The following is a 14,410-nucleotide window of genomic DNA, read 5'->3' on the forward strand; positions in this document are numbered from 1 at the left end:
GGGGCCGCCCAGGGCAGCGGGACCTCCAGGGCTTCGGGCTCCGCCGGGTGCGCCGCGCTCAGCCTCCGTGTCCGGCGCCGCGCGGGTCCTCGGGCGGGAAGGTGCGACCCGGGAAGGTGCGCCGAGGGCAGGCGCAGAGCAACAGCAGGCGATCGATCCCCGGGGAGCCCGCCTCGGAGCGGTCTGCGGGACCTCCCTGTGGTGAAGAGGGGCTCCCTGCCTCTCACCCCTGCCTGCGCCCTCCGGCTCCAGTGACAGCTGGGAGAGACCCACGCGGAGCAGTCCCCGAACTATCCTCCCGTTCCTAAGCCACCGGCGGGCCCCGCCAGACCATCCCGTGGAAGGAAAGGCGTGTGGCCTGTCTCCCCGTCCTCCAGGGGAGGCGGATCGTCCCCGAAAGCCCCCGCCTCACTTGGAGCGCACGTTCCAGCTCTCCCGGGATTTTCCAGGTTGCGTCACTGTTTAGCCTCTGGACAGGTACTCGGCTGTCACGACGGAGTTAGTTACACAGGATTTTTGAAACTTGGTATATTTGCTTTGTGCGTTTCCCTTCGCCCGAAGGCAGCTGCTTTCCTAACCCTGCTTATGCCGCTCAAAACGTTGCTCAGAGCTCACCGGGAATGCTTTTGCGGGCATTGGTTCTCAAACTTGGCCGCACGTCTGGAGAGGTTTAAAAAATGCTGCTGCCTGCGTCCCACTCCCAGAGATGTGGATTCGGCTGACCTGGGTCGCAGCCTGCAGAATATAATTTTTAAAACGCACCGGGTGATTCTCATGGACAGGCAGGTTTGAAAACCTCACCTTTGGGGATTGCTTCCACCAGCCACTCTTCGGAAGGCCTGGTCTGGAAGTCATCTCAGGCCCTCTTGACTCTTCCCTGATCTGCGTCCCCACCTGAAGAACCTGTTGCTTGGTGCTTTCCAACTTTAGACAGCAGATGGTGCCTTCGCTGAAGTTCCCTTTGTTTCTACCTCTCTGTTTACAGTCAATACTTCCGGGCACTTTCTGCCAAGGAGGTGGCAGTGTAGGCATTAGAACCAAGGAGTCCTTGCCAGGGGTCAAGGTTATAATACAGGGTTGTCCTATCCAGGGAAAACCAAGTGACAATTTGACTTGTCATAATCGGAAATAATTTCAGATTAAAAGGAGAAAATATACTTTAGGATTTGGCCAGCTCTTGGAGACCGCCCCTGAGACTCACTCCCCCACGTAGATAATAGAGTTGCATAAATGTGGGGAATTTTTCAAGAAGCCAAAGCTAGCAACATCCTTAAGGTTTTGTGCTTGATTATTTGTGTGAATATAGGTGTGTTTTTGTAGATCAAACTTATTCTGGAACTGTGATGAAGCCCTGCAGACGAACAGTGTATAGCATGACACCTCAGACACCTGTCACATAATTTAAAAAACGATAGAGAAGCAAGAGAAAGGAGAATGTAGCCATGCTTACACTGGCTGAATTAGATCATTTATTTTATTAAGCATATGTTTTCACTGCCCTTGGTAGCACTGTGACAGTCTCACTGCCCTTGGTAGCACTGTGACAGTCTCACTGCCCTTGGTAGCACTGTGACAGTCTCACTGCCCTTGGTAGCACTGTGACAGTCTCCAGGGATCTGGTTAATTTACTTTTGTCCCCAAGTATGATGTTTGTCTTAGATTTCCACCCTGATGTTGCTACCTGGCCACAAATCAGTGGTTTTAAGTTTTTCTTAGGGGGTGGCCTCCTCTCTTTCTCTCTCTCTCTCTCTCTCTCTCTCTCTCTCTCTCTCTCTCTCTCTCTCTCTCTCCCTCTCTCTCCCTCTCCTCTCTCATTTTGAGATGGAGTTTCACTCTTGTCACCCAGGCTGGAGTGCAATGGCGAGATCTTGGCTCACAGCAATCTCCACCTCCCTGGTTCAAGTGATTCTCCTGCCTCAGCCTCCCAAATAGCTGGGATTACAGTCGCCTGTTACCAGGCCCAGCTACTTTTCGTATTTTTAGTAGACACAGGGTTTCACCATATTGGCCAGGCTGGTCTCAAACTCCTGATCTCAGGTGATCCACCCACCTCAGCCTCTCAAAGCGCTGGGATTACAGGAGTGAGCCACTGTGCCTGGCCCATATTGTATTTTTATTAGCAGTGGGATGACACTCTTTCAAGAATGCCTTGCAGAGGTGAAAGAACATTTCTGTTCATATCTAGCTCCTAATGTAAGTCCAAAGAACATTCATTTTTGAAAAATTAAAAAATGAGATCATTCTGCCCACTTGGTTTTCCCTCTCTTCCCCACCTTCCACTACCATGGCCTGCTGCTTCTGCCGTATTCTCTTGCTGGAGGTGTGCACACTGTGGGAGCTGTCTTCACTGTCTTGGCTCTGGCTAGATAGGGAGGTTTCATAGAGCACATGGTCTCACAGGGTGTCCGCTGGCCGGAATCATCACCCTTTCGGGAGCAAGACCATATGGAAACTATTTTCGTTCTGTTCTGTGTATATGTGTGTGCGTGTGAGACCATGCCAACAACATGAAGCCATATTATTATTTTGAGGGTCTCACTCTGTTGCCCAGGCTGGAGTGCAGTGGCACGATCTTCGCTCACTGCAGCCTCCGCCTCCCAGGTTCAAGCAATTCTCCTGTCTCAGCCTCCCAAGTAGCTGGGGCTACAGGCGCTCACCACCATGCCTGGCTCATTTTTTTGCATTTTTAGTAGAGACGGGGTTTCACCATGTTGGCCAGGCTAGTCTTGAACTCCTAACCTTGTGATCTGCCTGCCTTGGCCTCCCAAAGTGCTGGGATTACAGGCCGCTGCACCAGGCTATGAAGCCATATTATTAAATGGTTTGTTAACTTGCAAATCTCGTCTCAATTGGGAAAAAAAAATTGCTTATTTGAGGATGCTGTTGAACTCACGGTGTCTGAAAAGTCACACCTAAACAGCAGTAGTTACACTGTGAATATAATAACAGGCTCTAACTCCCCTAAAAAAAAGTGTATGTAAATGTGGGACTAAGCACATTTATTGCAGTTTCTCACTTTGGAGTCACAGCTCTAATATCCTAAAGTGATTAGAAGAAAATAAGTGAAGAAAAATATGAAGAAAGAGTTAGTGAGGGACTTTTCCATTTAGGGAAAGGGGATCCAGCAGCCAGAAGAGACCTTTGGTTTGTGTTAAGAACTGACCGTCCTGCTGGCTTCCTTTTCTTTTCCCTGTTTAACTTGTTTGTGCTGGTGGGTGAGGGAGAGTTAAAGAAATTTAATGGCCTCACTGTCTTTCCTCCTGAAACCCATTTGTCTAAGAGATGCCATTGACCTTTAAAAAATGTCCAATCGATTCGATGGTTTTCCTTTCTTTTCCTCTTCTGATCTCGGTGCTGAAGGGCAGTGGCGTGGCTGAGAGTTGGCATCAGAGCAGAAAAAGTTCAAGGGAAACTGAAAGTTGGATAATTTTCTCTGAATGACCAAGTGCTTACTTTTTTCAGGCCTGTGACATTGCTGTTATCAAGAAACAAGTTATCAAAACCCCGAGAATGGAAAAGAAAAGAAAAGGGAACAGGGTGGGGATGGAAATAGCACCAGGATTCACAGCCGTTTACCGAGGTGGCAAGCTTGCTGTTTTCAGCCCAGTGTCCCAGTTCAACCCCCTTTACTGCTCTTACTGCACCTTCCTCCATGCCTCAAGCCAGCATCCTTGGGGACATAGTGCTTCATCTTAAATTCACGGTAAGGTGTTTTTTTTTTTTTTTTGAGACGGAGTTTCGCTCTTGTTACCCAGGCTGGAGTGCAATGGCACGATCTCGGCTCACCGCAACCTCCGCCTCCTGGGTTCAGGCAATTCTCCCGCCTCAGCCTCCCGAGTAGCTGGGACTACAGGCATGCGCCACCGTGCCCAGCTAATTTTTTGTATTTTTAGTAGAGACGGGGTTTCACCATGTTGACCAGATGGTCTCGATCTCTTGACCTTGTGATCCACCCGCCTCGGCCTCCCAGAGTGCTGGGATTATAGGCTTGAGCCACCGTGCCCGGCCTTGTTTTTGTTTTTATTGAGATGGAGTCTCACTCTGTCACCCAGGCTGGAGTGCAGTGCTGTGATCTTGGCTCACTGCAACCTCTGCCTCCCGGGTTCAAGCAATCTTCCTTGCCTAAGCCTCCCAAGTAGCTGGGATTACAGGCACCCAGCACCACACTCGGTTTATTTTTGTATTTTTAGTAGAGATGGGGTTCACTATGTTAGCCAGGCTTGTCTTGAACTCCTGACCTCAGGCCTTGGCCTCCCAAAGTTCTGGGATTATGGGTGTGAACCACCATGCCCGGCCAGACAAAATCTTTTGAAGCCCCTATTTACTAGCAAAAGCTATGTGTTATGCAGAGTTGATGGCAAACAGAATAAGGTCCCCGCCTTAAGGAGCCTGGAGTCAGGTAGGGACGTAAACCATGGGTAGCAGTAAGTTAGGGACTTTCCTAATCAAGAGGGACACAGTGGCCTGTGGGGTACTGTGGGGCACCTGGCTAGGTTCACCTGGGTAGATGCCTCCTCATTCATTGGTACAGCAGGCATAAGACATGCTTTACTTGGGTTTACGTTCAAGCTTATTCTATTAGGTCCCTCCACCAAAGGACTGATTTTCGATATTTCTGACTCCAGGAGTGGGAAGGGTGCAGGTATCCATCATGCAGAGGGGAGGTGGGAGGTGGGAGGTGGAGGCAGAGACCAGATTCTGGCAGGTGCCTTTCCTTCTGGAGTTTCCCGAACAAGGGTACTTCGGGGGGCTGGGAAGCTCACGGGGCATTTGGCTGGATCCGTTTTTTGGCACGTTAGCAAGTGGTAACGTAAGCTTGGTAGTGGCTGCCTCCGCAACAGGGCTGGAAGGAGAATGCGGAGTGCAGTGTGAAAGCAGCAGCTGCAGTCCTTTTTCGAGCAAGTGGTTTGGTTTGTGTCTACGGCTCCAGCCAATGGGCAGACACTGGTTCCTCATCATAGCACGGTCCCTTTGGATCAGGCTTCCTTGGGCAGACTGAAAACTGGAGTTCACACTGTTTTTCCCTTGGGAAGGTGGTTTCCAAATAGCTGACCCACAGGGCTAATGACCTCATGGTTATACGAATAGCTCCTATTTGTTTATTGACTGCCTGTCAAGTGCCAGGGGCACGCTCAGCCCTTTGCTTTCATTGCTGTAAACCCTTTACATTCCTGAGAGACAGGTGGCAGTGACCTCATTTTACAGATGAGGAAACCGAGGCCCAAGGAAGTGCTGAATCCCGGAGAGGGGCATCGTGCTTGACAGTGGCAAAGTTCTCATATCTGTAATCCCAGCACTTTGGGAGGCCGAGGCATGTGGATCGCTTGAGCCCTGGAGGTCAAGACCAGCCTGGACAACATGGTGAAATGCCGCCTCTACAAAAAATACAGAAATTAGCCTGGTGTGGTGGCGCACGCCTGTGGTCCCGGCTACTCCGGAGGTTGAGATGGGAGGATGGCTTGAGCCTAGGAGGCTGAGGCTGCGGTGAACCATGATCCTGCCACCGCACTCCAGCCTGGGTGACAGAGTGAGACCCTGTCTTTAACAAAGTGAAAACGGCAGAGTTGAAGTTCGGGAGCGCGCGGGTCTGTCTGAACACAGAGCTGAGTTCTTTGCACGGCTTCTTGTTCCTCTTAAGCTGAGCTGATTAAGAAACTGTGCTGTCAGCGCCTTGTTTATTCGCAGTCTCAGTTGAGTTACTCTTTTCCTGTGCCTCATCTAGTAGAGGAAGACCATAAGTCAATTCGGACCTAAGGAGAAGGTATGACGCTGAAGACCAGTGCAGTCTTGTGATTCCAAGGGAAACCTTATGGACGGCTGCTTTTCTAGGTGTCTTAACAAAGAGGGTGGATGAGGCTGTCCAGAAAGGCTTGAACAGGTCCCGCATCCCAGATAGAGAGATGCGATTTCCACCTTCAAGTTCTGGTAGATAATTGGTTGTTGGGTAAGAGATGAAAGACAAAATTCAGCGTCGGGCGTTCTGGTGTCAAACAGAGCTGTGCACATCCAGTTCTTGTTTACGAAGCCCTTGCGACAGAAACAAAACTTTGCTGCATAGTAATTACCTCAAGTTCTTAAAATTACAGGTCGTAAGGGCTGAGAGGCCATATAGAGTTATAATCAGAGATGGGTTTAAAACGGGGTTAGTGAATGAACGTGGGTCACTACAATGCGCACTAGCTGACTGTTTCAACCCGAGAAGGCTCAGCTCCAGGGAACATTTCTGGGGACTCACTGGAGGGTCGTCATGGAGTTAGAGTGTTTGGGATTAGTGCACAGAGCATTTGTTATGAACATGGAATATTTCTGCCAGCCTGGCCAGAGGCCTCTTTGTTTACAAGGCAGAGTTTCTTCCCTGCTGCCCAATCACAGGGATTTCTGCTCTGCTTTGGAAGAGGACGTCGTTGTTCAGGTCATTGCTTTGTAGTGTTTTAGGTCTGTAAAGCACCTTGCTTCCTAATCATCTTTCCCTGTTACTTATCTCTTTGCTGGAGGATTGAGGTAAGGTGACCTCTCGTTTTGGCCTCAAGAATTCTCTTGCTTTTGATCTCTTCCCTTAGTTTTCTATCTTTGTGTTTCACTGCATTCAAAACAGGCCCTCTGCTTTCCCTTGCGAATTTATCGTCCACACAGGGAAGAGGAATGACTGTGACCAGGACTTTCTAGGAATCCTGTGATGGGAGTGTTGTTAGTCCCATTTTCCAAGTGAGGACTCCCTCCTCTGTAAGGCTGGGAGTTTGGGGATTCCAGCCTGGACTGGGGCTTTCCACCCCCCACCCCCCCAGATGGAGTCTCCCTCTGATCCCAATATGGAGTGTGGTGGCACAGTCTTGGCTCATTGCAACCTCTGCCTCCTGGGGTCAAGGGATTCTCCTGCCTCAGCCTCCCAAGTAACTGGGACTATAGGTGTGCGCCACCACACCTGGCTAAGTTTTGTATTTTTAATAGAGACTGGGATTCTATCGGGCCAGACTGCTCTCAAACTCCTGACCTCGTGATTCACCCACTCAGCCTCCCAAAGTGCTGGGATTACAGGCCTGAGCCACCGTGCCCAGCCCACTGGGGCTCTTTTGACTTGATTACAAAAGAAAAAGAAATGGCCCAGTTTTCAAAGTCATAAAGAGGTTCTAGTATATCATATGAACTAATGCATATCCTTGAACTTTATTCTAGCTGATAGTATTTAAAAAAAGGTTTAATTCCCCAGGTTTTTTTTGCCTATTTGGTTTTTATCTTCCTTTCTGTAAACAGTAACTTACTCAGAATTACACAGCAGCAGCTGAGAAGTTGATTAGCCTCTCTCTCCTTGCCCTAATCAAGTATCAAAAACCTGGACTGTGAAAGCTTTAGGTGCCAGAGAGGACCTGATAAAGAATGGAGAGATAAGACAGAGGGAAAATAGCTTGCAAAGGGATTGGAGGGTGGAGTTTAACACATTTAAGATTTCTTCCTTTCTTTTCTGTCTTTATTTATTTATTTTTTTTGAGACAGAATCTCACTCCACTGGTCAGGCTGGAGTACACTGGTGTGATCACAGCTCTCTGCAGCCTCAACCTCCCAGGCTCAGGCTGAAGCGATCCTCCCACTTCAGCCTCTGGAGGAGCTGGGACCACAGGCGCAGGCCACATTATACCTGGCTAATTTGTGTGTGTTTTGTAGAAATGAGGTTTTGCTATGTTGACCAGACTAGTCTCTCCTGAGCTGAAGCCGTCCACCCACCTAGGTATCCCAAAGTGCTGGGATTATAGGCGTGAGCCACCGTGCCCAGCCCAAACTTAAGATTTCTTTTACTTGTGAGTTTCAGGTTTGGGGCTTAAATGCCTTTGCTTCAGATGTGGCCAGACGAGCTCAGCCCTGACAGTCTGTGCTGCTCGGGCCCACCTATAAGCTTTGGGGAGTGGAGTGGGGTGGGGTGGGGTGGGGTGGGAGGAGGGGGTGGGGAGAGGGGAGAGGGGAAATAGTGGGTAGGAGATAAGACCCACTAGTCAGCCGATTCTCCAGGCCTGGCTTGCTCACGGCATGACTGCTTCTCCCTGCAGGAGTCCAACTTTTTGAGTGTGAGACAGTTGGGTGGGGTACGAAAGAGGGAGAGAGTTGCCAGACACTTTCCAGGAGACCTGCCCAAGATCAGTAATTCTCATAATAGCAAATGCTTCTGAGTGTTTGCCTCCAGCCCTGTCCTAGAGCTTTTAGTGTAGCAATTCTGTGGTAGGTGCTGTCATAAACCCATTTTACAGGGGAGGGAAACAAGGCCGTGGGAAACTGGGTAGCTTGTCACAGTGCTGAAATCCAGGGTTCAAACCATCACAGACCAGCTCTGAGCTATGCTAGCAACAGCTGTCTCTCTAAACATTAGAGTCCTAGCTGCTGTTTCTGCTCTTCATTCTTTCCTTGAACTCACCCACTCATTCATTTCTTCAACAAATTAATGATGGCTTGTATATGCCTTTATCTTAGCAATGAGAAGAACATTCAGTTTATGTGTCTGAATTCCCATAAACTTTTTTTTTTTGAGATGGAGTTTTGCTCTTGTTACCCAGGCTGGAGTGCAATGGTGCCATCTCGGTTCACCGCAACCTCCACCTCCCGGGTTCAGGCAATTCTCCTGCCTCAGCCTCCCGAGTAGCTGGGACTACAGGCACGCGCCACCATGCCCAGCTAATTTTTTGTATTTTTAGTAGAGACGGGGTTTCACCATGTTGACCAGGATGGTCTCGATCTCTTGACCTCGTGATCCACCCGCCTCGGCCTCCCAAAGTGCTGGGATTACAGGCGTGAGCCACCGCACCCAGCCTCTTTTTTTCTTTTTCTTTTTCTCTTTGGAATTCCCATAAACTTTCAAACAAACCTTTAAGGAGACAAGATATCGGCCAGGCGCAAGCCTGTAATCCCAGCACTTTGGGAGGCCGAGGCAGGTGGATCACAAGGTCAACAGATCGAGACCATCCTGGTCAACATGGTGAAACCCCGTCCCTACTAAAAATACAAAAAATTAGCTGGGCACGGTAGCGCGTGCCTGTAATCCCAGCTACTCGGGAGGCTGAGGCAGGAGAATTGCCTGAACCCGGGAGGTGGAGGTTGTGGTGAGCTGAGATCGCGCCATTGCACTCCAGCCTGGGTAACAAGAGCGAAACTCCGTCTCAAAAAAAAGAAAAAAAAAAAAAAAAAAAGAGACAAGATATCGTTACTGACGTTGGAAGCTGGCAGAAAATACGTGCTCAATAAAAGGAAGAAAGACACTGTTTTGAAACTTACATCCTTGCATTTCCTGTGTTTCTAGCAGCTACAATGATAGCTCATCAGAAAAACAGACAATCCTTAAGGAGTGAAGAGTGTGGGAAGTGTTTTGCAAAAATAGCAGAAGAGAATTTTTGATAAAAGCATGTTGTTTTCTGTGCATTTCAGGTTCTCATGGCGAATCATTTGTTTTTCTTTTTTGCTCGTTTGCAGACAGTGAGTACAGGAGCCCCTTCAGACTTCCAGGAATTGTTAGGGGCTGCTCTTATCATCAGGGTCTGCGGAACATATTTCCTTTGCAGTTGAGGACCAAATACCTGGTAGGGCTTAAGTCCACCATCCGTTTTCCTAGGATGAGGCACAGTTTAACATTTAAATACATGAGCCAGTAAAAAGCAGTTCCACCTTTGGCTGGATGAAGTGGCTCACGCATGTAATCCTAGCGCTTTGGGAGTCTGAGGCAGGCAGATCACCTGGGGTCAGGAGTTCAAGACCAGCCTAGCCCACATGGTGGAACCCTGACCCTACTAAAAATACAAAAAAATAGGTGAGTATGGGGGCGCATGCCTGTAGTCCCAGCTGCACTTGAACCCAGGAGGCGAAGATTGGAGTGAGCTGAGATTGTGCCATTGCACTCCAGCCTGGGTGACAGAAAAAAAAGAAAGCAGTTTCATCTCCTGTATTTTAATTCATTCTCTTCACTGTGGGGTGAAGAAGGGTCTCACCTACTTGGATTGGAAGCTCTATTTGATGATCACTAGGAGTGATGTCTCTTTGGTTCCTCTTCCCTTTCAGGTTTGTTTCCTTGTCTGTAAAATAGATGTAATGCCTACCACATACAGTCAAGCCACATGTCTGACATAGTACAGTGGTTCTCACAGGCCCCTTCTCACCCACCTTGGGGGACATTTAACAATATCTGCAGACATTCTTGGTAGTTATGACTGGGGTGGTGATGGCTCCTGGCATCTAATGAGTCAAGGACAGGGATGCTGGTAATTATCCTTCAATTTAGAGGACAGCCCCCAACAAGAATTACCTGGCTTAAAATATCAGTAGAGCCAAGGCTAAGAAACCCTGGCAAAGTGGAACCTCAAACAGTGGGAGCTCTTTTTTTTTGTGGCTGGTGGGCAGGGAGGACAGAGTCTTGCTCTGTCACCCAGGCTGGAGTGCATGGTGTGATCTCGGCTCACTGCAACCTCTGCCTCCCGAGTCCAGGCGATTCTCCTGTCTTAGCTTCTGGAGTAGCTGGGATTACAGGCACCTGCCACCACACCTGGGTAATTTTTGTGTTTTTAGTAGAGACGGGGTTTCACCATATTGGCCAGGCTGGTCTTGAACTCCTGTGCTTGTGATCCACCCGCCTTGGCCTCCCCAGGTGCTGGGATTATAGGTGTGAGCCACTATGCTTGGTCTGCACTGGTAGCTCTTTTTAACATCTCTTTTCTAAGGGACCTATTGGCCAGGGACAGAGATCCTCGTTTCTTAAGTAGAGTGGAAAAAATGGAATTTAACCTCTTATTGGTTACCCGACAGGTGCCCCTAGGGGGGAACAGCTCCTTTTCTCTCCATTAAACATGCCTTAACTTCATTTGAAACTGGCTTGCATCATTTACATATAAATAGCCAGGCTAAAACCAGTGAAACTGCTTAGCCTCTCTGGGTGTTAAACCCAATCCCTGCGGAGGACATCGGTGGAGTGGGGGCTGCGTCGCTACACACCTGTGAGCCTCACTTTTCTCCCCTGTTACAGGACAGGCAGGTAACTGTGTCACCCTCCCATCTCGTCCTGTTGCTCCGATCTGCACGTGTGAAACTAGCTGTATGCATGTGAATGTGTTAGTGTGATTCCGAAGGTAGGCCTTTTGAAGGAGTTTTTCATTATATATATATAAAATATTTTTAAAGATGGGGTTTCACCATGTTGGTCAGGCTGGTCTTGAACTCCCGACCTCAGGTGATCCGCCCGCCCTGGCCTCTAAAGTGCTTGGATTACAGGTGTGAGCCACCGTGCCCGGCCCTTGAAGGAGTTTTTCAGGGGCTCCAGTTAATAGATGGTCACTCAGTCAAGGACACTAAGAATGATTCGGGCTCAACAGTCAAAGAATGTCTGTGTTGCGGGCACAGTGCTGGGCCCTCCACACAGGTCCTGCAGCAGGGTGTGTGATTCGGGAGGTCGACTGCATGACGGCAGCCACTCACAGCTGCTCCGTGTGCGACCTTTGGTGTTTCCCGTACTTGTGTGACCCGGGGTTAGCTGCTTGACCTCGATCCATCTCAGTTTCCTAACCTGTAGAATGAGGATGATGACAGTGAGGACGGTAACACCCAGCTGAAGACGGGTGTGAGGCTTCAGTGACTTTTGCTTGTGAGGTGTGCTGGGAAGGTGGGATCTCAGCTCAGCCAGTGAGTGGCTGTTAGTGAAATAATATTCGATGTTGACTTGTAGTATGTGTATTTAGAGATTGCTCCTGATTTAGGAGCTGAAAAAGGATCTTTCTGGTTGTTGGTACTTTTTTTTTTGGTGGTAAAATACAGCATAAAATCTCATTTTAGCCAATTTAAAGCACACAATGCAGTGGCACTAAGTATATTCACAGTGTTGTGCAGCCATCACCACTATCTAATTCCAAAACATTTTCATCCCCCTTGATGGAAACCCTGGACCCTCTGAGCAGCCGCTCCGCATTCCTCCCTTCCCCCAGCCACTGCCTCCTAGCTAGCCTCCTCATCTATTTTCTGTTTCTATGGAACTGCCTAGTCTGGATATTTCATATAAATTTCATGCACTAGATGGCCTTTTGCGTCTGGCTCCTTTCACTTAGCACAGTGTTTTCGAGTCGGCTGTGTGTTGTGATGTGCACCAGCATTTCACCACTTTCCACCTGGCGTCTTCTTTGCCAGTGCTTCTAATGACCCTTGAAATGAATATGGAATGAAGCTCTCATGCCAGGTTCTTGGTGCCGGGGAATAGGTCTTATTAGGTATTTTGCTTCTGCACAAGAATGAGCAGCAGGAGCACACACGGGGGCCGGAGCGGTGCTTCATTTCCCCAGGACTGCGTGACAGGTTTTAAAAACAAGTGTCTGGAAACCACCACCAGGCCCCTCTTATTCATCGGTTTAAAAGCTTCCCACAACGAGAAGTGGCCCTCAATTAAGTCGTTTAATAAAAACCTCTCTCTGTTTTAAAGCATTCTTGGGGAGTGTTTACATTTGACGCCACTGCAGGCTTCTAAACGGGGAGCTGTGGAGTGAGTGATCCTTAACCTGTGACTTTTAATAATATCCTTTGCTTTAGATTTCCAGGTGGAGGCCTGGGCCAGATTTGTCATTGACCCAGACTGGGTTCGGAGATGGGGGTTGGGCAGGGGGGTGGAGGACATTCTTGGCTACCCTGCCCCCTCCCCGGCTGCCACTAGTAGACGATTCAGAGAGGCTGAAAGTCGCATAGATATGTAAAGCCAGTTCCTTGGAGAGAGACTGGACTGGAAGGAAGTGGAGCATTTCCCTACCTAGGAAGGGTGGTTACCCTGTCCCATGTCTGACCTTATCTGCAGGGTAGGGGGCCTCAGAGGGCAGAGATGAAAGCTTTTAGGAGAGCAGTGCCAGGCTCCTGAGATTCTGGGGCCTTAGGGCCTAAGAGCTAGAAGAGGCTCGACTTTCTTCTCTGATTCTAGAGAGGTGAGTAGGCCCCGAGAAGAGGAAGAGGCTGCTTTAGCTTCAGGGAAAACTCCCGAGGTGGCATTAGAGGATTCCTGGGAAAAGCTAAAATAAAGGAAATTCTAGGGTGGTCTTTCCTTTGTGTTGCTTATCTGAGGACCCTCATTGTGCTGGGCGAGGACAGGAGGGTGAGAGGAGCCTCGAGCTGCTGGCACAGGCTGAGGTTTTGTAGAGGCTGCAGAGGTGGGCGGTTGGCAGCCTGGATTCTGAGCCTGGGTTGCCCGGGACTGAATCCCGGCTCCCGAGTTCTAGTCTGTGAATTCTTGTGTGTCTGGGGCTCAGAGCAGTATCTGCAGAGGGAGCTGTAGCCGTGTGTGCTCTCACGACTGCACTGACACTCCGCTTTGGTGAGTTCCTGGTTAGAATCCTAGAAATGCTTCTTGTTGTCAGAGCTGATTCACCTCCATACCTGGCAGCCTTGTGCAATCCATGAGACAGGGTGACGTCACTGGACTCTGAAGAAAACATGACTCACAGATGGAGAAATTATGCTTGGCAAATGTATCAGAGGTCTCTGAGGGAGAGAATAAATGTGGGAAGAAGGACAAACCAGTGGACAGAGATTTTATTTAGACTTCGAAAGATCGTTGGAAAGGCTTCATGACCAAGGCTCTTAGCTGTGTGTCTCCCGTGACTTTCTGAGGGGGGGGGTGAATGTAAGAAGGTGTGTGGTCGAAACTTGTCTTTTCGATTTTCTTCCTGAGGAGGAATCGTCACATTTGCAGATCAAATAAAAATCTAACGGTAAAAATGAAGACTTTGGAGTTAAACTATAGACTCTTTTTTTTTTTTCTTGTTAAATTAAAATTTTGGACCTAGGGGACGTCAACTCTACTTTAGAATGATTCATGATCAGTGACTGCACCTGGGCAGCTAGGGTTTAGACCTAGGAATGATGTGTGCTTCTTTCTAGCAAACTTATAAATCATGTGCCTGGGTCGTCGGAGGTGCACAGGAAATAAATGAAGATAAGTGGAATTGAGGAGTTCATTAAAAATGATTCGAGTTCTCTCTTATCTTTTTTTTTTTTGAGACGAAGTATTGCTCTGTCGCCCAGGCTGGGCAGTGGTGTGATCTCGGTTTAGTACAACTTCTGCCCCCCAGGTTCAAGCAGTTCTCCTGCCTCAGCTTCCCGAGTAGCTGGGACTGTAGGTGCTCACCACCGCACCTGTCTAACTTTTGTATTTTGAGTAGAGATGGAGTTTCACCATTTTGGCCAGGCTGGTCTCAAACTCTTGATCTTTTGATTCATCTGCCTCAGCCTCCCAAAGTGCTGGGATTACAGGCATAAGCCACTGCGCCCTGCTGTTCTCTCTTATCTTAAAAACATAACTTGTAGTTTCCAACTGTCTTTTAAGTGAGTAGTACATTTGTAGAAAAAGTAGGTTCTACTATCAGCATATGCAAGAATTCAGTTAAATGCACAGATGCTGAATTTCACGCCTTTTGTT

The 14,410-nt window shown here is 48.7% G+C and overlaps 1 protein-coding gene across 7 annotated transcripts in view; it reads left to right on the forward strand.

Annotated features, from left to right (window-relative positions):
• The window catches only part of CGNL1 (cingulin like 1), a 181,996-nt gene that overhangs the window by 130 nt on the left and 167,456 nt on the right, over positions 1-14,410 (forward strand). Inside the window, exon 1 of one of the 7 annotated variants that reach the window (XM_078333249.1) lies at positions 10,886-10,999. The exons of the other annotated variants lie outside the window; for them this stretch is intronic. The gene's annotated coding sequence lies outside the window, so the exon portion shown is untranslated. Of the gene's footprint in view, positions 1-10,885; positions 11,000-14,410 lie in introns of those variants that run through there. 7 annotated transcript variants of the gene reach the window in all.

This window comes from Callithrix jacchus, chromosome 8 (genome assembly GCF_049354715.1).
Source record: "Callithrix jacchus isolate 240 chromosome 8, calJac240_pri, whole genome shotgun sequence".
In the NCBI taxonomy this organism is placed as follows: domain Eukaryota; kingdom Metazoa; phylum Chordata; class Mammalia; order Primates; family Cebidae; genus Callithrix; species Callithrix jacchus.